The sequence below is a fragment of the Meles meles genome, chromosome 13, assembly GCF_922984935.1.
Source record: "Meles meles chromosome 13, mMelMel3.1 paternal haplotype, whole genome shotgun sequence".
In the NCBI taxonomy this organism is placed as follows: domain Eukaryota; kingdom Metazoa; phylum Chordata; class Mammalia; order Carnivora; family Mustelidae; genus Meles; species Meles meles.
The window spans coordinates 61,096,196-61,120,034 of NC_060078.1; the positions used below are offsets into that span (position 1 = coordinate 61,096,196).

General features: G+C 41.9%; 1 pseudogene; it reads right to left on the minus strand.

The window, feature by feature from the left end:
• Positions 1–8,465: 8,465 nt before the first annotated feature.
• Positions 8,466–23,829, minus strand: LOC123955074 (annotated as a pseudogene).
• Positions 23,830–23,839: the final 10 nt, after the last annotated feature.

The following is a 23,839-nucleotide window of genomic DNA, read 5'->3' on the forward strand; positions in this document are numbered from 1 at the left end:
ACAAAAAGGAGAACATGTGATTTTGACCTTTTTTTTTTTAAATCAATAGACTTTATATTTTAGGGAAATTTTAGGTTCACAGAAAAAAAATGTAACAGAAAGTACAGAGAGTTCCCGTATTCTCCTTGATCCCATATACACACAGCTTCTCACACTATCAACACCATTCATCATGGGGGCCTGGCTGGCTCAGTTAGTAGAGCATGTGATTCTCTATGAATTAGCCAATTTTAGACATTTCATCTATGTGGAATCAGAAAATATTTATCTTTTTGTGTGTGGTTTCTTTCCCTTAGTTTAATGTTTATAAGGTTCATCCATGTTGTAGCAAGTATCAGAACTTCATTCCTTTGTTTGGTTGAATAATACCATAAATATATATATATATATATATATATATATATATATATATATATATATATAGTCACATTTTGTTTTTTTGTTTTTTTTAAAGATTTTATTTATTTACTTGACAGAGATCACAAGTAGGCAGAGAGGCAGGCAGAGAGAGAGGAGGAAGCAAGCTCTCCACTGAGCAGAGAGCCCAATGAGGGGCTCGATCCCAGGACCCTGGGATCATGACCTGACCCAAAGGCAGAGGCTTTAATCCACTGAGCCATCCAGGCACCCCTGCTTTTTGGCTATTGTAAATAATGCTGCAATGAAAATTTGCCTGTAAGTACCTATTTGAGTCCTTGTTTTCAGTTCTTTGGGGTTTGTACAAAGGAGTGGAATTTATGAGTCATATGGTTATTCTATATTTAACTTTTTTCTCTATTTATTTAGTTTTTTTTTATTAAAGATTTTATTTATTTATTTGACAGACAGAGATCACAAGTAGGCAGAGAGGCAGGCAGAGAGAGAGGGGGAAGCAGGCTCCCCGCCGAGCAGAGAGCCCGATGCAGGGCTTGATCCCAGGACCCTAGGATCATTTTTTTTTTTTTTTAAAGATTTTATTTATTTATTTGACAGAGAGAGATCACAAGTAGGCAGAGAGGCAGGCAGAAGAGAGTGAGAGGGAAGCAGGCTCCCTGCCGAGCAGAGAGCCCGATGCGGGACTCGATCCCAGGACCCTGAGATCATGACCTGTGCCGAAGGCAGCGGCTCAACCCACTGAGCCACCCAGGCGCCCCCAGGACCCTAGGATCATGACCTGAGCTGAAGGCAGAGGCTTTAACCCACTGAGTCACCCAGGTGCCCCTGTTATTATTATTTTTAAAGATTTGATTTTATTTGACAGAGAGAGAGAGAGGGAGAGAGAGAGAACACAAGTGGGAGAGTGGGAGAGGGAGAACAGACTTCCTGTGGAGCAGGAACCCAATGTGGAGCTTGATCCCAGGACCTTATTGATATTTTTTCTTTCTTTTTTTTTTTTTTTTAAGATTTTATTTGCTTATTTTTCAGAGACACACACAGAGAGAGAGAAAGAGAGCAAGTAGGAGAAGCAGGAGGCATATGGAGAAGCAGGCTCCTTGGTGAGCAAGGAACCAGAGACAAAGAGAAAATCTTGAAAGCAGCTCGGGACAAGAGGTCCATAGTAGAAACATCAGATTCCATCAGATGCTGGACTCAATCCTAGGACCCTGAGGTCATGACCTGAGCTGAAGGCAGACACTTAACCAACTGAGCCACCCAGGCATCCCTTGATGTGTTTCTTTGATTATGTTATTAATTGGCTCATATAATTGGCTGCTCCCATGTTAGGGGATAAATATTTATAATTTTTAGATCTTCCTGTTGGATAGACCCTATTATGATATAGTGTCCTTCCTCATCTCTTACTGCAGTCTTTGGTTTAAAATCTAATTTATCTGATGTAAGGATTGCCACCCCAGCTTTCTTTTGATGTCCATTAGCATGATAAATGGTTTTCTACCCCCTCACTTTAAATCTGGAGGTGACTTTCGGTATAAAATGAGTCTCTTATAGACAGCATATCAATGGATTTTGCTTTTTTTTTAATCCAGTCTGATACCCTGTATCTTTTGATTGGGACATTTAGCCCATTCAGAGTAACTGTTGAAAGATATGAATTTAGCGTTACTGTGTTACCTGTAAAGTGACTATTACTGTATATTGTCTCTGTTCCTTTCTGGTCTATGTTTCTTTTGGGCTCTCTCTTTGCTTAGAGGATACCTTTTAATATTTTTTAGGACTGGTTTGGTGATCACAAATTTTTTACTTTCTGTTTGTCCTGAAAGCTTTTTATCACTTCTATTTTGAATGACATTCTAGCTGGGTAAAGTATTCTTGGCTGTATATATTTCTCATTTAGCACCCTGAATATATTATGCCAGTCCTTTCTGACCTGTCAGGTCCCTGTGGAAAGGTCTGATGGAAATCTGATGTTTCTACTATGGACCTCTTGTCCCGAGCTTCTTTCAAGATTTTCTCTTTGTCTCTGAGATTTGTAAGTTTCACTGTCATGAAATAGGGCTGTTGACCTATTTTTAGTGATTTTGAGGGGGTTTTCTGTGCCTCCTGGATTTTGAAGCCCGTTTTCTTCCCCAGATTAGGGAAGTTCTCCACTATAATTTGCTCTAATATACCTTATGCCCCCCTCTCTCTTTCCTCTCCTCTGGGATCCCAATTATTCCAATATCATTCTGCTTCATGCTATTACTTATCTCTCAAATTCTTCCCTCAAGGTCCAGTAGTTCTTTTTCTCAGCTTCTTTATTTTCCATCACTTGGTCTTCTATATCACTAATTTTCTCTTCTGCCTCATTTATCCTACAGTTAGAGCCTCCTCCTGTTTTTGTTTGTTGTTTTTTGTTTGTTTGTTTTTAATGAGAGGAGAATACATTTATTAGCTTGGATAGCATACATGCACATGAGAGAAATTAAATGATGAATAACTCAAATAAGTGGTCAGGACTTGCATTTATACAGCATCTTCATGAAGAATGATAAACTTATAGAAAAGTAACAAGGATAAAGACACAGATTTTAGTCTTCCAAGTGCATCAAACTGTGGGCAGGTGAATACACTGGAGGAACCTAAGGAGATAAGTTTTGTTTGCACAGGTCCATATCACTGCTGACTTTCTGTCTTAATGCTCTAAAAGTTCCCTAGGTAAGGGGAGTTCTCAGAAGTATCTGTTTTTCATCAGAGAAGGGAAGCTCCAGGATGGCTTCTTTCCACATCTCTTGGATCTCAATTGCTATTAGCTCAAAGTAATCCTTATGTCAACGGGGCATATTTAGTGGTGGCATATTTTGATTCCTATTCACAGAATAGTATAGTATAGTATAGTATAGGAGAGGTATGATATGATTTACAGAGAGGTATGATAGTATGATTTACAGAATCTACACCCTAATAGTTTTGATCTCAATCTAATTTTGAACTGTGTACACAGTTGTTAGGTTAAACAGGGTTAACACAAAAATTTTTAGTAGAGTTTAAGAGTTTTGGGTGCCTTGTTTTCCCATTTCTTAGATATAATTCCCTACCTGTAATGCCTGTTAAAGGGGCAGGACTACAAGGTCATGTTCCTACCAGGTGACCAATCAGCCACAGGTGATTGTAGCAAGGGTGGATATTTGCTCTAATGTTAACCATCTTTTCTTTCTTTCTTTCTTTCTTTCTCTCTCTCGCTCTTAACATATAGCATATTATTTGCTTTAGGGGTACAGGTCTGTGAATCATCAGTCTTACACAATTCACAGCACTCACCATAGCACATACCCTCCCTAGTGTCCATAACCCAGCCACCCTATCACTCCCCTCCCACCCCCCAGTAATCCTCAGTTTGTATTCTGAGATTAAGAGTCTCTTATGGTTTGTCTCCCTCTCTGGTCTCATCTTGTTTCATTTTTTCCCTCCATAACCCCCCAACCCCCTGCCCTGCCTCTCAAATTCCTCATATCAGAGAGATCATACAATGATTTTCTTTCTCTGATTGACTTATTTCACTTTACTTCTTTCTTATTCTCTTGTCCCCCACATTCAATAAAACATGATACACTATGGATTCTCTTTTCTCTGTATCTATATGTTTTCTCTTTCCCATTGTTAAAGGACTGATTTATGCTCTCATTCCTTCTTGCTTGATTTCAAGTTTTTCAACTGGTCTCAAGCTGAATTTTCCCAAGGAACTATTTTAATTATGTCATTCTCTCACTCAAAATCACTCAAAATACCTCTATGACTTCTGTATTATCTACTGAATTTAGCTTAGTACATGAGGTCTTTTTCTAATCTGTTCTCCCATAACTTTTCTATCTGTGCACTCCTCTAGTCATAATGGGGGGGGGGGGTTTGCTGTACCTCAGAATGAGTGCTTACATTTCCACATATTTGTTCCTAACCCCTTTCTCCTCTTTTATGCCTCCCCCACATCTATACCCTCATGGACACCCCTCACTATGTGGCTCACTCTCCAGGCACTTTTTGAGAACAGTGACTATTTTCACAGGGAAATGAACATGGATGGAAAGTGGAAAGGTAAGAGTAGGGTTATATTTTGAAGTTAGGATATCTTTTTTTTTTTTTAAGATTGTTTGTTTGTTGTTGTTGTTTTTTTTTTTTAATTTGACAGAGAGAGACACAGCGAGAGAGGGAACACAAGCAGGGGGGAGTGGGAGAGGGAGAAGCAGGCCTGGAAAGCAGGGAGCCCAATGTGGGGTTCAATCCCAGGACCCTGGGATCATGACCTGAGCCAAAGGCAGACACTTACTGACTGAGTCACTCAGGTGCCCAAAGTTAGTATATCAGAGGGAGAACCAGACCCCCACTGAGCGGGGAGCCTGATGCAGAACTTGATCCTGGGACTCCAAGATCATGACCTGAGCCAAGGGCAGTCACTTAACCGACTGAGCCATGTAGGCACCGTATTTACATCTTTTAATGTCTATGGCCAAACTCATTTTATATAGCTGTTCTTTCCTGATTGATTTTTTACAGAATGTCAGTGGTGAAACTATGTAGATTGCAAAAAAGACTGTAAACATTAACAGATTATAAATATTTCTGGAAAAATTAGCAATATGAGTGGAAAACCACGAAATTCCTAACAAATAAATCCAGCAATGCAACTCTGCTAAATCACTACTATTTTCAAGAGCCTCCATTTTTTAAATTGCATCTCATTAATAGTCTTTCTAAATTTCAACTTGGTTAGATTTTAGTTCTTTTATTTCTCAGAAAGGGATTCTCTAGTGTCTCCTATGCTTTTTTCAAGCCCAGCTAGTATCTTTATAATCATTATTCTGAACCCTAGTTCTGACATCTTACGTCAATACTAATTAGGTCCCTAGCAGTCAGTACTGCCTCTTGTTCTCTTTTTTGAGGTGAGTTTTTCCATCTTGTCCTTCTGTTCAGAGAAGAATAGATGAATGAGAGAACAAAATACTAAAGTGGCAACAATGACCCCAGAGATATATACACTAAACAAATCAGAAGAGACCCAAAACTGGGAGAAAAAAAGAAAAAAGAAAAAAATAGAATATAATCAGACAGGTGAGCAGAATAGAGCAATACACTGGATTCTGTGTGTATTTTGGTCTGTTTTTTAGAAAACTATGTCCCAAAATTGTAAAGAAAGAAAACTTATATATGTACAAAAATAAAATTAAATACAATGAAAGGATAGAATGTAACTGTAAAAATGGAAATTAAAAGACAAGAAAAAACAAATGAGGGGAAAAAAAGCAAAAACAAAAAAAGGAAAGGATATAAACAGGTGAACAGAACAGAGCAATACACTATCTCCTGAGTGTATTTTGGTCAGTTTGTTAGAAGAAACTACATCTAAAAATTGTAAAGAAAGAAAAACACACACACACACACACACACACACACACACACAAATAAATACATTGAAAAACATATATATATATATATATATATATATATATATATATATATATATATATATACACACACACATTGAATATATATATTGAAAAGAATGCAACTATAAAGGTGAAAATTTAAAAAGACTTAAAAAGAGTTATGATCAGACAGGAAGACAGGTAACTAGAACAGAGTCATACACTAGATTTGGGGTGTACTTTAGTCTGTTAGAAGAAACTGCATTCCAAAATTGTAGAGAAAGAAAGGCTAATATATATACAAAAATAAGTTTAAATACAATGAAGGGATAGAATGCAGCTTCAAAAATGAAAATTGAAAAAGATTTTTAAAAAGGAGTTGATAAAATAAGAGATTGGTTGAGATTGGGCGCCTGGGTGGCTCAGTGGGTTAAAGCCTCTGCCTTCAGCTCAGGTTATGATCTCAGGGTCCTGGGATCGAGCCCCGAATTGGGCTCTCTGCTCAGCAGGGAGCCTGCTTCCCTTCCTCTCTCTCTGGCTGCCTCTCTGCCTACCTGTGATCTTTGTCTGTCAAATAAATAAATAAAATTTTTTAAAAAAGAGATTGGTTGAGAAAGGAAAGAAAAAAAATTAAAAATAAAGCTGAAAGACTAAAGAATCATGGGGGAAAAGCTATGAATTTTATGTGGCATATTTCTGTAGTTCTGGAGTTCCGCAGTTCTCATTGATTGATAAACTTGGTCTTGGCTGGATGTTCTCACTGATCTTCTGGGGGAAGGGCCTGTTGCCTTGATTCTCAAGTGTCTTTGCCCAAGATGGGATTGCACCACCCTTGCCAGGGCCCAGGTTAGGTAATCTGCTCCAGTTTGCGCTCCTGGCTTTCCTTTCCCTGAAGGCTTTCCATAGAGCTCTGGAGGATGGGAATGGAAATGGTGGCCTCCCAAACTCTGGCCCCAAGGTAGCTGAGAGCTCAGGGCCCCACTCCTCAGTGTGTCCTTGGAAAAAAGCGGTCAATCACTCCCGTCTCCCTGGTCTCTGGCCTGGTGCTCTGTGCTCACCCAGCCTGTGACCAACGTTTCTATCTCTGGCACACAGCCCCCATTGGGAGTTTCCAAACCCTGCTGACTCCTGCAGTGTGCTCCCATGCTGCTCCTCCTGGGCAAGGAAGGAGGGTCTCAAGGTAGGAGGGAGAGCCCACTCCTCGGTTCACTGTTTGCAGCTGGCTTCCCACTCCCATACTTGGGAGCTCTGCCGCACTCAATCACTGACAGTCTTCCTGTGACACCGAGGATCCTGACACCATACTGTCCCACCTACTGTTCTGCCCCAGTTAGCCACCTGGGTGATGTCCCTCACTGAAGCAGACTTCTAAGAGTACTTTTTTCTTTTCTTTTTAAAGATTTTATTTATTTAGTTATTTGAGAGAGAGAGAGAGAGAGATCACAAGTATTCAGAGAGGCAGGCGGGGGGTGGGGAGCAGGCTCCCTGCTGAATGGAGAGCCCAAAGCAGGGCTCGATCCCAGGACCCTGAGACCACGACCTGAGCTGTAGGCAGAGGCCTAACCCACTGAGCCATCCAGGCGCCCCAGACTTCTAAGAGTTCTGATCTTGTGCTCACCTGCTCTATCACTTGCCAAAAACCAGCTGATGGAGATTCCCTATCCCCACCTCCCCACCCCCTGCAGTCTACCCTCCCATATATCACCTCGGATTCACTTCTCCTCACCTCCTACCTTGCAGAAAGTGGTTACTTTTCTATTCACAGAGTTGCAGCTATTCTTTTCTTTGACCTCCAGTTGAGTTCATAGGTATTCAGAAAGATTTGATCATTATCTACCTGAATTCCTGGGACCAGAAGAAATTAAGGTCTCCTACTCCTCTGCCATCTTGGACTCCTCACTGGTTAATTTCTATTTTATTTCTTCAGATCACTAATATTTTCTTCAGTATCTGCTTTTATCCCATCCAGTGTATTTTCCATTTCGTACAATGTATTTTTTAAATATCTAGATGTTTCATCAGTGATCTTTCTTATATCTTCATTTTCCTTAATTTTTGTGGCCATGTTTTCCCCTGCCTTTTTGAACTTATGATCATTTTTTTAAAAGATTATATTTATTTATTTGACAGAAAGAGAGCACAGCAGAGAGAGAAGGGGAAGGAGAAGTGGAGGAAGAGGGAGAAGCAGACTCCCCACTAAGCAGGGACCCAATGTGGGACTTAATCCCAGGACCCTGGGATTATAACCTGAGCTGAAGGCAGATGCTTAACTGATTGAGCCATCCAGTCGCCCTAGAGCATTTTTATAATCACTGTTTTTATGTCCTTGATTTTTAGTTCCATCACATCATTTCCGGATCTTTTTTTAAAAAGATTTAAAAAATGTATTTATATATTTGACGGACAGATTACAAGTAGTCAGAGAGGCAGGCAGAGAGAGAGGAAGGGAAGCAGGCTCCCCACTGAGCCTAGAGCCCAAGGTGGAGCTTGATCCCAGGACCCTGGGACCATGACCTGAGCTGAAGGCAGAGGCTTTAACCCACTGAGCCACCCAGGCACCCTTCTGGTTCTATTTTTATTGGTTGATATTTTTCTCTTTTCTTAAAGAAAGTTGTTCAGGTTTTATTTACCAATAGCTCCTCTCTCTTCTCCCTGCCAGCTGCTGTGCCCTCTTCCACACCCTCAGATTCAGAAGAGGACTTCTCTGGCCTTATCTGTGGTAATCTTGTGGGAGTAGAGGTCAGTGGAAAGAGCTGGCAGACAGTAGTGTGCCTCTTCTGGGACCAACCAGGCTGACCTTTCCTTCAGCAGATGTTCCAGAACTTGCCTCACTTAGTCTAGCTTTGATCTCCCTGATGTTCATGTGGCCATTTTCCCTGCCAGCAACAACAACTAGTGTTACCTCTATTGACCTCAGAACAGACTGATGAGGTAAGTGCCACCCACAAGGGTGATGCTGAAGCCAGTGGCTGTAGTTACTTAATGACCCTGATCAGTTTGTCTTCGCTAATGTCCTAGGCAAAATTTCTTCTTCCTTTTAATACCTATTGTTGTAGGTCCTCCAAAGTTCTCCAAAGAAGTTTCATTTGGATCTTTTTTCTATCTTCCATTTTAGTGGAAATGAAAGGGTTAGGCACACTTTGATAATTTATATCCCCAGCATCTCAGACCAAAATCTTTTTTCAGAAGTCAGAGGATCCACACCAGTGGTGGCACACATGTCCTGGAACTGTACTTGGAACTTGAGGATGCTTCTGGATCATCTGCTTGTACTTGCTGGAAAATGGTCCCAGAGTGGTCTTGAATACATCCCATTCTTTGACATCTGGGCCAGTGATACCCAGCCAAGATAGTCCCTTGCTTCTTACAGCTGGCCTTGGTGGGCTGGCTATATCCTTGCTATCAGTTTGTGGACCACCCCGCTGCCAGGACCCTGGGTCTCTGTAGCCCTAAGTCCATCACTGGCCTCTTTTGATTGATTTTTATCCTGTTTATGGATAATATTTTCTTGCTTTTATTTTTTGGATGTTTAGGTTTTTTTGAGTCAGACATTGTGAATTTTACATCATTTTTAAAAGTCTGTATTAGAGTTCCTTAAAAAGTTAAACATACAAAAACAATGAATACTGTTACACTGAAAAAATAAATAAATAAATAAAATTAGAAGGAAAAAAAATAAAGTTAAACATAGAATTACTATATGACCCAGAAGTTTTACTCTTATATATATACCAGAAATATTGAAAATAGGGTCTCAAATACATGTATGCTAATATTAATTGTAGCATTATTCACAATAATCAAAGGTTGAAACAACCAAAGTGTCCATCAACAGATGAATGGATAATGTGGTATATGCATTCAGTGGAATATTAATCAGCCATAGAAAGGAATGAAGTTCTGATACATGGTGTAACATGGATAAGCCTTGTAAACATAATGCTAAGTGAAAGAAGTCAGATATAAAAGGAAAAATACGGGGCGCCTGGGTGGCTCAGTGGGTTAAGGCCTCTGCCTTCGGCTCAGATCATGATCCCAGAGTCCTGGGATTGAGCCCCACATCGGGCTCTCTGCTCTGCAGGGAGCCTGCTTCCTCCTCTCTCTCTGCCTGCCTCTCTGCCTAGTTGTGATTTCTCTCTGTCAAATAAATAAAAAATATAAAAAAAAAATAATAAAATAAAATAAAAGGAAAAATACTGTATGGTTCCACTTATAGGAAATATCTGACATAGGCAAATTCACAGAGATGGAAAGTAGATGAGAGGTTATCAGGGGCTTAAGGGTGAGAGAAATGGGAAATTACTGGTTAGTGGGAAGTTTCTGTTTGGGGTTATAAAAAATTTTGGAAATAGATATTAGTGATGGTTGCAGAACATTGTGAAAATAATTAATGCGACTGAATTCTACACTTTAAAATAGTTTAAAAAAGGGATTCCTGGGTGGCTCAGTCAGTTAAGCTGCTGCCTTTGGCTCAGGTCATGATCCCAGGGTCCTGGGATCAAGTCCCACATCAGACTCCTTGCTCATGGGAGGAGCTTGCATCTCTTCTCTGCCTCTGCCTGCCACTCTGCCTGCTTGTGCTATCTCTCTCTCTGATAAGTAAGTAAGTAAATAAGTAAATAAAATATTAAATAAATAAGTTAAAATGGGGACGCCTGGATGGCTCAAATGGTTAAGCATCTGCCTTGGCTCAGGTCATGATCCTCAGGTCCTAGGATCAAGCATAAGATTTAAAATTTCAAAAGATGGGGTGCTTGGGTGGCTCAGTCTGTTAAGCATTCCATTCTTGATTTCAGTTTAGGTCATGTGTGAAGCTGCGTAGGCCTTCATGCTCAGTGTGGAGTCTGCTTGAGATTCTCTCTCCCTCTGCCTCTGTCCCTCCCCCCACTCATTCTCTCTCTCAAAATAAACAAATATAATCTTTAAAATCTAGGGTGTCTGGGTGGCTCAGTCAGGTAAGTGCCTGCCTTTGGCTCAGGTCATGATCTCTGGGTCCTGGAATCAAGTCCCAAGTAGGGCTTCCTGCTCAGTGGAGAGTCTGCTTCTCTCTCTCCTTCTACCCCTCCCCCCTGCTCACTCTTGCTCTCTTTCCCCAATATATAAATAAAATCTTTAAGAAAATAACAAAATAATAAAATAAAATCAGGGTGCCTGGGTGGCTCAGTGGGTTAAAGCCTCTGCCTTCGGCTCAGGTCATTATCTCAGGGTCCTGGGATTGAACCCCACATCGGGCTCTCTGCTCAGCAGGGAGCCTGCTTCCTCCCTCTCTCTTTGCCTGCCTCTCTGTCTACTTGTGATCGCTGTCTGTCAAATAAATAAATAAAATCTTTTAAAAAATAAAATAAAATCTATATGTACATAATATATAGAAAAATCTCAATCTATCTTATATAGATTTTAAAGATTATAAATATATATTATATATAGATAGTGTAGATGTAGAAATTATAAATTATATGTTATATAAATATATATATTAAGTCCTCTCCTTAAAAACCTTGTAATACTTCTCAATTTAAACTTAGTATAAAGTTATAATAAGGGTCCCTGGGTGGCTCAGTTGGTTAAGCATTTGCCTTTGGTTCAGGTCATGATCTCAGGGTCCTGGGATGGAGCTCCATATCGGTGTCTCTACTCAGTGAGAAGCCTCCTTTTCCCTCTCCCTCTGCCAGCCACTCCCCCTGCTTGTGCACTCTCTCTCTGACAAATAAATTAATTAAAATGAAAAAAATTTTTAAGATGGTGACTTTCAGTGATATATTTAATTACATTAGATAAAAAAGGATTACTTTGGCAGCTGTGAAGAAATCAGACAATAGGTTAAGGTTACTGCAGGAGTCTAGGTTAAAGATGATGATATTCTGTTTACCCTTCCAGGTTCACTCTGTCCTCCTCTGGAAGTTGACCTATGTAGACTGACTAACTGGCTCCTAGGCCCTCTGGCTTCTGGTTGTACTTGGCCAAAGTGCAACACTGGGAAGAGATCTCAGTCTGCAGGGTTGCTGTGAGCACCTATGGCAACTGAGAACAGGTAATAGCTCTTGCCAGGCAGCCTTCTCCACAAAGCTCTGTGTGTTTCTGTGTTCTAGTAACGGCTCCCTTCTCCCATTCCTTCCTTCTAAGGGTATAGTGGCCGCCACCTGTATTTCTCTACACCAGTTTATTAGTTTAATAGTTCCCTTATCAAACTTTTCTAGAATTAGCCAATTTGAGTGTGTTATTAGTTTCCTGCCTTAGATCCATTTGGATGTAGTGGACAGAGCAACGTATATATTTGGCGGTAGAATCTTGAGGTTTTGATAGACTGGATGGTGTGACAGACGTGGTCCTGGCTCTCAGAAAACTTCTATTAAATTGGGGGAGGCAGGATGACACGGTTAGGAAAACAAAAAACAAAAAGTACGATTCAGGCGCATACCAACTAGCAATAATCCAGCTATGGACTCGGGTTCTAAGGTGGTGAAACTAGCTATTGAATGCACTGATTCAGATAGTGTTAATGAACTAGTTCCCTGTCTCGGGGACAGAACTGACATTTCTCCAAGCTCTCAGATATGCAGGGGACAAACCAAAGGAGGTTGGTGGTTTTCCACAGAGGAATCAGAAGAGTGAGCTCTCAAGGAAGCAGTAGAAATTAAGATTTGGAAATGATCCCAGGAGAAAATCTAATCAGCTAGGTGAAATGTCAAGGTGAAGACACTGGCTTGCAGTGGCTCAGCCTCCCAATCAGAGGATCCAGAGAGGCTCAGGCTTTAGGGTTAATTAAACAATACCCTGTTCCATCCACTAGTTGGCCTCCTGAGCCCATTCTGTCCCTGAAGCCATGTATAGGACTAACTGGGGGCGATTTCTCTGTCATGGACCCTACACTTCTTCTACCTCTTCGACTATTTCCCCATTTTTCCTCTTCTCCCTGAATGCCTCTCATTCATCCTGGCCCTTCCAGCTGCTGAAAGGCACATGTTAGCCCTACATCCCTGATGGGTGGCCAACCATCTGAGATCAGGTTTTCTTGGCTCATGCTGGATATCCTTAATGTCTTGCATGCCTAGCTTATTTCCCTTGGATTCTACCCAGAGAATTCTGATTAGGGTGTAACCCCCACAACATGACCCTCTAGATCTTGAGCCGCTGGACCTGTTCTCTGAGCCCTGCTAGTTGTTCCGGCTCAGCTTTCACACCAAGGCCCTTTGTGGGCCAGTACAGTCAACTTCCTTTCTTATCACACCCACTTTACTCCCACAGGAAGCACTTCCCACTCCATCTTAGTCTCTTCCATGCTCTAAGGATCCAATCGCCTTCAGAAATCCACAGTTTCTGGCTGACTGTATAATCTTAGACACATTACTTAACCTCTGTATGCCTCAAGTTCTTACTAAATTCTTAGCCCATGCCTGGCACATGGCAAAACTCAGTAGATGTTAGTTGTTGTTGTTATAATCGTATTTTTAAAACATCTGTATGTTCATATAACAGGTATGACCCACTTCAAATTTGAGTCTAAAAATGATCATATTTGGGGCGCCTGGGTGGCTCAGTGGGTTAAGCCTCTGCCTTCGGCTCAGGTCATGGTCTCAGGGTCCTGGGATCGAGACCCACATCAGGCTCTCTGCTAAGCGGGGAGCCTGCTTCCCCTCTCTCTCTCTGCCTGCCTCTCTGCCTACTTGTGATCTCTGTCTGTCAAATAAATAAATAAAATCTTTTTAAAAAATGATCATATTTCTCTCTTTAGAAAATTCTGAATCTAAGTTCAGTTTATTTTAAAGATTTTATTTATTTATTTGACAGAGAGACACAGCGAGAGAGGGAACACAAGCAGGGGGAGCGAGAGAGGGAAAGCAGGCTTCCCTCAGAGCAGGGAGCCCGATGCAGGGCCGGAGCCCGATGCAGGGCTGGAGCCTGATGCAGGGCTCAATCCCAGGATCCCAGGATCATGACTTGAACTGAAGGCAGCCGCTTAATGACTGAGCCACCCAGGTGCCCCCAAGTTCAGTTCATTAAAAAAAAAAAAAAAAGTTTTTTTTTTTTTTTTGAGAGAGAGTGTGTGTGCAAGTGGGGGAGGGGCAGAGAATCCCAAGCTGATTCTGCCCTGAGCACAGATCCTCATGTGGGGCGCGATCCCATGGCCCGGAGTTCAGGACCAGGCCGAAACCAAAAGTCATTCGCCCAACCAACTGAACCACCCAGATACCCCTAAATTCAGTTTATTTTTGTACCTATTTTATTTTAGCTTTCTTTTCTTTTTTTTAAAGATTTTATTTATTTATTTGTCAGAGAGAGAAAGATCACAAGTAGGCAGAGACAGAGGGAGAAGCAGGCTCCCTGCCAAGCAAGGAGCCCGATATGGGACTCGATCCCAGGACGCTAGGATCATGACCCGAGCCGAAGGCAGCCGCCTAAGCAATTGAGCCACCCGGGCGTCCCTCTTTTCTTTTTTAATTAAAGTAAGTTCTACACTCAATGTGGAGCTTGAACTCGTGGCCCTAAGATCAAGAGTTGCATGCTCAACCTTGTGAGCTAGCCAGATGCCTCTATTTTAGCTATTTATTTCTTAACTAGTACACCCAGAAAAAATTCCGAAAATGTCAAAAGCCCCACCACTTCTCCTATTCACCCAGTTTGCCTTCCCATAGACAACTTTCTTAACAATTCTTTCCTTAGATATAAAATATTTCCATCACCATGAAAAATTCCCTTTGCCCCATTGCAATCAATCCCCTTAATTAACACTTAGCTATATTCAACCACTGACCTGCCTTCTGCCACTGTGATTTTGTGGGGTTTTTTTAGAATCCCGTATAAAGATTAGAACAGAAATAAATGATATAGAAACTAAAAACAAAAACAATAGAACAGGTTGATGAAACCAGGAGCTGGCTCTTTGAAAAAAAATCACTAAAATTGAGCGTTGCTGGAGGGGAGAAGGGTGGAAGGATGGAGTAACTGGCTGATGAACAATAAAGGAGGGCATGTGATATAATGAGCCCTGGGTATTATATAAGACTGATGAATCACAGACCTACACCTCTGAAACCAAGACTACATTATATGCTAATTAATTGAATGTAAATTAAAAAATTTTTAAAAGATTTTATCCATTTATCTGATAGAGAGAGCACAAATGGGGGGAGCAGCAGAGGGAGAGGGAGAAGCAGACTCCCCACTGAGCAAGGAGCCTGACATGGGACCCAGTCCCAGTACCCTGGGATTGTGACCCAAGCCAAAGGAAGACGTTTAACCGACTGAGCCACCTGGGCATCCCAATAAAAAAGATATTTAAAAAATTCATAAACCTCTAGCCAGACTTATCAAGAGAAAAAAGAAAGGACTCAAATAAATAGAATTTGATATAAATGGCATCACAATATGTAGTCTTTTGCATTTGACTTATTTCACTTATCTTAATGTTTTTCTTTTCTTTTTTTAAGATAGATGATGTCGACAGTAGATGGATGTGAGACAGGCTGTGGTCAGGGAGGCCCTTGAGAAGAGAGGAAGGTACAGCCCACAAGACAGAGACAATCTTTAGCAGGTGAGCGTCTGGTGAGCGGGTTTGCATCTGGGGAGCAGATGGCAAAGACAAAGCCAGGGTGGCTTCTTTCTAGCCACTTCCAACCTTCCTTTTAGTACCTACATCTGGTGGTGTAGCCCCACCTTGCATAGCCTGCTTCTGACCTGGGCTGGTGGCTTGGACAGCAGGGCTCACTATGGGCTCTTGGTGGAGCCATGGGCTCCATGAATTCATTTGTCCAGTAATAGTTAACAAGTGAAGAAATTACTCAGATGCAGATGACAAAGATGACTCTTAAACACTTTGAAATGTAGTTTAGACTCTGAAGAACCTGTGGAGAGTTTCAATTTATTTTTCCTGGCTTCTAACTCTCCTTCTGGTAACTCCTTAACCAGTGAGTTTCAAATTATAAGATGCAGCCTATTAGTGGGTCATGATGGACATGTTTTTTTTAAGTAGTCTCCAGCCCCAGTGTGGAACCCAACACGGGGCTTGAACTCACAACCCTGAGATCAAGACCTGAGCTGAGATCAAGAGTCCAATGTTTAACCGAATGAGCCATGATGGGCATTTTAAAACAATGAAATACAGTGGAATAAAAATATTAGACACAACATGGATAGGATGTGTATTTAATGAAAGATGTTTCCAATATATGTGTATGTATGGAGTTACAACATGACGTGTATTTCTACTGTGTGTCTCAGTCAAAAAAATTATGAAAGCCTTGTGCATTGGTATTTCCCCTGGGGTTGTAGCTTCTTCAATCTTCTGATTCTCATTAATAGTTCCAAAACTCTAATGAGCAAAAAAATCACCCAGGAAGATTGTTGAAACTATAATTTCCAAGCCCTACCTACCTCCAAATATATTCAAATTCAGAAGGCTGGGTTGAACTAGGAGATTTCATTTTTTAAAAGATATTTATTTATTTATTTATTCATTCATTCATTTGAGATTGAGAATGCACAAGCAGGGTGAGCAGCAGGCAGAGGGAGAGGGAGAAGCAGATTCCCCGCTGAGGAATCACCCCTACCCCCCAGCCCGCCACATGCACCATTGATGTGGGCTCTATCCCAGGACCCTGGGATCATGACCTGAGCTGAAGGCAGATGCTTAATGTAAACCAACTGAGTCACCCTGGCACCCCAGGAGATTTCCTTTTTAACAAGCTGGAGATGACAGTACAAATGGTCTATGGACCCCAGTTTGAAAGGCCGTGCTTGACCTCACCTTGGCCAGTTTCATCCACAGCCAAGAGTTCAGTGGTATTCTCTACCCTGAGTGTCGAAGGCAGATTGACAACCTGAGTTCTAGACACTGATTATTGGATCCTCTGATCTGGGTGTTCCTTGCATTCATAGCGCCCAAACTGAAGCTCTCTCCCTCTCACCCCACTATTCACATTTATTCCTCTAACATTGTTTCCCATCTTAGTGAGTGGATGCATTATATACCCTGTCAACCAAACCAACATAAAGGAGAGAGAGGAATCAGAGATGGGCCCCCAGGGTTAAGCCTGGGCACAGGGTTCACTTCATAGGTATGTAACTGTGCAACCCCACAGGGCCCTGCACTTAGAAATGCCTTATACTCAGTTTAATGTTCTGCTGCCACTATCTTGAGAGTCTTCATAATTTTTGAACAAGGGACGTTATTTTTTATTTGGTATTAGGCCTCACAAATTATGTAGCCTGTCCTGTCTAGGAGCCTGGGAGCCTGGTGGTGAATTTAAATAGAAATGGGGAAATTGGATGGGGTGCCTGGGTGGCTCAGTGGGTTAAAGCCTCTGCCTTCGGCTCTGGTCATGATCTCAGGGTCCTGGGATTGAGCCCCGCATTGGGCTCTCTGCTCAGCAGGGAGCCTGCTTCCTCCTCTCTCTCTCTCTCTGACTGCCTCTCTGTCCACTTGTGATCTCTTTCTGTCAAATAAATAAATAAAATCTTAAAAAAAAAAAAAAGAGGGGCGCCTGGGTGGCTCAGTGGATTAAGCCGCTGCCTTCGGCTCAGGTCATGATCTCAGGGTCCTGGGATCGAGCCCCGCATCAGGCTCTCTGCTCCACAGGGAGCCTGCTTCCTCCTCTCTCTCTGCCTGCCTCTCTGCCTGCTTGTGATCTCTCTCTCTGTCAAATAAATAAATAAAATCTTTAAAAAAAAAAAAGAAAGAAATGTGGAAGTTGGGGGTAACCTGGGTGGCTTAATCATTAAGTGTCTGCCTTTGGCTCAGGTCATGATCGCAGGGTCCTGGGATCGAGCCCCATGTCGGGCTCCTTGCTCGGCGGAGAGCCTGCTACTCCCTCTCCCTCTGCCTGCTGCTCTGCCTACTTGTGCTCTCTAGCTCTCTGTCAAATAAATAAATAAATAAAATTTTATTTTAAAAAAGAAGAAATAGGGAGGTCAGCAAAAAGAACAGGTCTAGGAAGAAAGTGGGCTGGCTTTCTATACCTGAATGTAAGCTGTCTGTAACTCAGATTAGCCAGGTGGAGAAGTTTGGAAATATGAGCAAGTACGGCAAACAGAGGTCAAGATGGAAGATAAGTTGTTTGGAGTTAGCCAGATAGATGTAACAGGTAAGATCATGAAAGGGAATTAACCACGAAAGAGAGTACACAGTGAGAAGGAGTAAGGGACAGGGACAGGACTTTAAAAATCAATAGCATTAAAGAGGTGGGAAGCATGGGAAGAAGAACGAGCAAAGGCACAGGAAGAAATATAGAAACAAAACCAAACAGTAAAAATACCGGGGCAAGGAGATGATCTGACATGATCATGCAGGATCTGAAGGGGAAGGTAGGAGCAGAAAAGCCAATTTAGGGACAGAGCACATGGAAAGGAAAGATTCAACCCACGAAGTTTCAATCACCTATTATTAGTTTTGAACATTTACTGATTATAAAAATAATTTTAGAAACATTCATATTCCACCATCCAGACAAACTGTTAGCATTTTTGTGCATTTCCTTCCAGTGTTTGTTTTCAACATAGTTTTTTTCCATATTTTTTTTCCTCTACAGAAAGTTTACAAATATTCTATCTACAGTCTTCCATGATTTTGCTCCACAAATCTGAGACCATATTATCCATAGTCTCATATCCTACATAGATAGGATGGAATTTTACATTCTATCCAGAGCACTTCCTATGCTATTAAAAACATTTTCTCCTGGATGTGTAGCATTCCAAAATCTTGTGACATCAATTTTAAAATATCACAAGAGAAAATTTAAAATACTTCTAATTTTGTTCCTATAATCTCACCCACCCCATCAAATGATTTCATGTTTTAGTGTTTCTTTCCAACTTCACTCTTTAAAAACATCACTAGGGCACCTGGGTGGCTCAGTCAGTGAAGCATCTGCCTTTGGCTCAGGTCACGATCCCAGGGTCCTGGAATCCAGTCCCACATCTGGCTCCTTGCTCAGTGGGGAGCCTGCTTCTCCCTCTCCCTTGCCTGCCTCTCCCCCTGCTTGTTCTTGTTCTCTCTCTGTGTCAAATAAATAAATAAAATCTTTTAAAAAATTAAAACAATAAACTTTAAAAAAAAAAAAAGAAAAAAAAAGGGGCGCCTGGGCGCCTGGGTGGCTCAGTGGGTTAAAGCCTCTGCCTTCGGCTCAGGTCATGATCCCAGAGTCCTGGGATCGAGCCCTGCATCGGGCTCTCTGCTCAGCAGGGAGCCTGCTTCCTCCTCTCTCTCTCTCTCTCTCTCTGCCTGCCTCTCTGCCTACTTGTGATCTCTGTCAAATAAATAAATAAATAAACTTTAAAAAAAATAAATAAAAAATTAAAACATCATCACTTTGAGGTAACTGAGGTAATAGGATAGTTACAGTTTTAAATATTGTTTTCTTTCACATTATTTTACAAACGTGGTTTCATATTTCTCCATGTTCTGGTAGCTGTAAGCTCTTTTGTACTGTTAAGTATTTAATAATTTAATCACCGCCTGACATAAATGTTTCAGTACATACAGATTTTTTTTCTTTTGGCTTATATTGCTGGGTTTTAAATTTCTAGGTGAGGGACTGGGCCAAAGCATACCAGTTGGTTCTTGCTAAGTGTAACCTAAGTGTGCTTCTAGAAGGATTAAGTCAATTTACCCAGCCACTAGCTAGGTACAGATGTTTCTTTTCCCAGGGCTTTGACTGGCGTTGGGTATTTAATTTTTACTTGGTTTAATGGCTGTTAATTGGGACCATACTATACCTATAGTCTTTAATTTGCATTTCCATAATTACTAAGGAAGTTGAGTCTTTAAAATATATATATATATGTTTACTGTTTGTATTTCCCCTAGATGCCCATTCAATTCAAAGCAACAGACGTATTTTGAGTGCCGCCTATGTGCCAAGTGCTGTGTGTTTCCCTCAAGGATGCGTGCTCTAGCAAAAATGACCATTGGGATAGGGTGGGGGAACCAGGTAGTATAGAAAATACATAATTAACTTACTCCATTTGTAGAAGCACAATACCAGCAGGCAGCTTGGGCAAAGTCCTGTGGGTGGAAGACAGAGAAGGAAGGAGTTGACTCTTAAGCAGGTTAGGTTTCACAGGTCAAGTGCCTTTAGAGCTAAGCCCAAACAAAGAGAAGGATTTGTCAGGGTGAGATGTCTGGAGAAATAAAACAATGTGGAGAGAGGTAAAGTGGTTGAAAAACATAAAATACAGTACTTGTGTAACGGAGTTGTGAATTTTCTAAAGCTAAAACGTGATCATTTTTTTTGTTCTTAAAGAGAAATGGCATGAGATAATGTGTCTTTTAGGATGATTTTTCTGGAAGCTAATGACAGGTAGATTTGGAGACACTGGAGTCAATAAGATGAGCCTATCTATGTTTTTAGCCACTTACCAAGGGTCAGAGATAGGTCTAAGGGTCAAGCTTTTTAGGTTGTATACACATTAACTTTTTATCTTAAAACTGTTCCCATTATAACTTTTCCTTTAAATTTTAAAAAAATGGTGGGAAGATAGGAGTAACATAATAAAATTTACCAATTTTAACTGTGTAATTCAGTATTGTTAAGTACATTTAATATTGTTGTGCAACCATTTGCCAGATTGTGACTTTCCTTTTAAGTTAATTTAATTCAGCTTTATTAAAAAGAAATTGAAAAAAAAAGAAACTGAAATTTGTCAAATTTATCTTTTTTGATGTTCGCTTAACACTTTACATTTTATAATGCTCTTTAACTAAATATATGCTCTCGTTGATCCTCATAAACATTCTTCTGAGGTAGATATTATCCCCATTTTCCAGATGAGGAAGCTGAGGCCAAGAACCAAAGGCCAGACAAGCTAGTGGTGTGTGTTTATCCTGGGGAAACAAAGAGTGTCACCCAGATTTATAGGCTAAGGATTTCACCCATCCAGTCAATCATGTAGCAAATATTATCCGAGTACCTAGTATGTGCCCAGTGTTAGGGGAATGATGTTGAGCAAAATAGACATATTCCCTGCATTTATGGAGCTCAAGGACTAGTGGGGTAAACAAGCATTCATTGAGAAATAATAAGGGGCGCCTGGCTGACTGTCAGTGGAGCCTATGACTCTTGATCTTGGGATTATAAGTTCAAGTCCCACCCTGGGTGTAGAGATTACTTAAAAATAAAATCTTTAGGGATGCCTGGGTGGCTCAGTCAGTTAAGCATCAGACTCTTTTTTTTTTTTTTTTAAGATTTTGTTTATTTATTTGACAGACAGAGATTTCAAGTAGGCAGAGAGGCAGGCAGAGAGAGAGAGGAAGAAGCAGGCTGCCTGCTGAGCAGAGAACCTGATGCACGGCTCGATCCCAGGACCCTGGGATCATGACCTGAGCCGAAGGCAGAGGCTTTAACCCACTGAGCCACCCAGGCACCCCAAGCATCAGATTCTTGATTTCAGCTCAGATCATGATCTCAGGGTCCTGGGATCGAGCTCTCTGTCCAGCTCCGTGCTCAGAGACGAACATGATTGAGATTCTCTCTCTCCTTCTGCCTCTCCTCGACCCATGCCTGTGTGTGTATGTGTGTGCTCTCTCTCTCTCAAATAAATAGATAAATCTTAAAAAAGGAAAAATAGGGGCGGGGTGCCTGAGTGGCTCAGTTGGTTAAACGTTTGCCTTCAGCTCAGGTCATGATCTCAGGATTCTGGGATCAAGCTTGAGGCTGGGTCTCTGCTCAGCAGGAAGTTTACTTCTCCCTCTCCCTCTGTGCTCTCCCTGCCTCTCTCAAATAAATAAATAAATAAATAAATAAATAAATAAATAAATAAAATCTTAAAAAAAAATAGAGGCTTCTGGGTGGCTCAGTCAGTTAAGTGTCTGCCTTTAGCTCAGGTCATGATCCGGGAGTGCTGGGATCCCATCCAGTGACAGGCTCTCTGCTCAGGGGAGAGTCTGCTTCTTTCTTTCTCTCTGCCACTCCCCCCTCCATCCCCACCCCGTTCCTGCATGCTCTCTCTCAAATAAATAAATAAAATCTTAAAAAAAAAAAAGCCACTCCTTCCAAAAAAAACCTGTAAAAAATAAAATAAAACCTTTAAGCTTCATAGAAAGACAATGTAAAATATCTTCGTTCTAGAGAAACTCAGGACCGAGTATACTTACACTATATGCATTTGTAAATTTTCCAAAATGACTCACCCTGACATTTCCATGTGTCTGTCTAATCCACAGTATCCTTTCCTTGACATTATGTGATTTGTATATTGACCCCCAACCATGTGAGGTCGGCAGGCAAGTATGACTGTCTATATTTTACTGATGAAGAATTCAAGTCTCAAAGAGGTTAGATAACTTGCCTAAAACGGCATGACTAGTTAACAGTGAAGCTGGGATTTGAGTCCAGCTCCCCCAATACCTGTATTATTCTTGTAGTATTCATTCTTCCATTTATTCATTCATCCATCAAATATGCACCCAGCACCTTCTGAGTGTCAGCCTACATATGAAGCAGTCAAGAGCCACTGAAGGGGGCGCTTGCGTGGTTCAGTTAGTTGTGCCTACCTTCGGGTCTACCTTCCCCCACTTGTGTGAGTTTCGGCTTGCATGTGTGCTCTTTTTCTCTCTCCTCTTTCCCTCTCAAATAAATGAATAAAATCTTTGGGGGGGGGGCGGGGAGAGCCACTGACGGGTTTGAAACAGGAAAGCAGCATGATCCAATTTAGATTTTCTTTTATTAAAGATTGTATTTATTTATCAGAGAGCAGGAGGAGAGCAGGGGGAGGGGCAGAGGGGGAGAGAGAAGCAGGCTCCCTGCTGAGCAGGGAAGCCCGACAAGGGGCTCGATTCCAGGCCAGGACCCTGAGATCAAGACCTGAGCCTAAGGCAGACGCTTAACCGACCCAGGCGCTCCTCCATTGTAGGTTTTAGATGAGAGGGCAATGATGGTTTCCAAAATACGGTCTGGGACCACCTACTGGATCTGAAACTCTGGGATTGGGGCTCAAGAATGTCACAATCAGCCAGGTTTGGGAGTTCCTTTCCAGTTCTAATGCAGTGAAGAGAGAGAAGCACTGTATTAGCGAAGGAGGTGGTGCGACCGGTTAACATGACTAAAGATAATGGCTGTAGTGAGAGCCAACCACATGAGAGGTGAAGTACAGGGACAAAGGGATACACTTGAAGGTCATTTAGATAGCACCCCCACCACTCATTCTCTATCTCTCTGTCAAATAAGTAAATAAAATCTTTATTTTCTTTTAAAGATTAATTATTTATTTGGCAGAGAGAGAGAGAGTGCGAGAGAGGGAACACAAGCAGGGGGAATGGGAGAGGGAGAAGCAGGCTTCCTGCTGAGCGGGGAGCCTGATGCGGGACTCGATCCCAGGACGCCGGGGATCAAGACCTGAGCTGAAGGCAGACTGAGCCACCCAGGAGCCCTTATAAATAAAATCTTTAAAAAAATATTAAAAGTATCTCCTTTCCACTACAATCACAGACCTGAAGAGGGCAGATGGGACTATGGGGAGATTCATCTTCATCCGGGGTCTGGGTTCCCCAGGGACTCAGGGAGGCGCGAAACTGACACCCGAATTACTGAACGCAGGCATCAGAGGCTGAGGACATCTCCACTCTCTCCTCACTGCCAAGTAGGTCTGGATTAAAGCGAACTGAGGCAAAGGGTTGGCTGTACCAGGGGAAGACTGGCTTGTCCGGGTACCGGCAAGGCCATAGGAGCTAAGCCAAGCAGGTGGCCATGGAGGTGTGGGAGAAAAGAATGGGAAAGTGGGCAGGATGGGATCCTGTCACAGGCATTTGGGTTAGGCTGTGAGAAACCCCTGGGGGAGGTGCCCTTGAGGATGACCAATCAGAGAGCGAGTTGCAGGACAGGGCCGTATCTTAGTCGAGATTGGATAACTGCCTGGCCTTGGGAGGGGCCGCGGTGCCCCCCCCCCCGCCCCCCCGCCCCGGGCCCGCAGTTTTGCAATCCAGCTTCATAAACCGCAGTGGCGGCGGCGATGGAAGTAGTCTGAGTGTGACCCACGTGCCTGAATCTGACGCTCCTCGCTGTCCGCGGAGCTCTTTGGGTCCCGCGTGAGTTTTGTCCTGTCTCAAAGTTCGCTCCATCCTCGGTGCC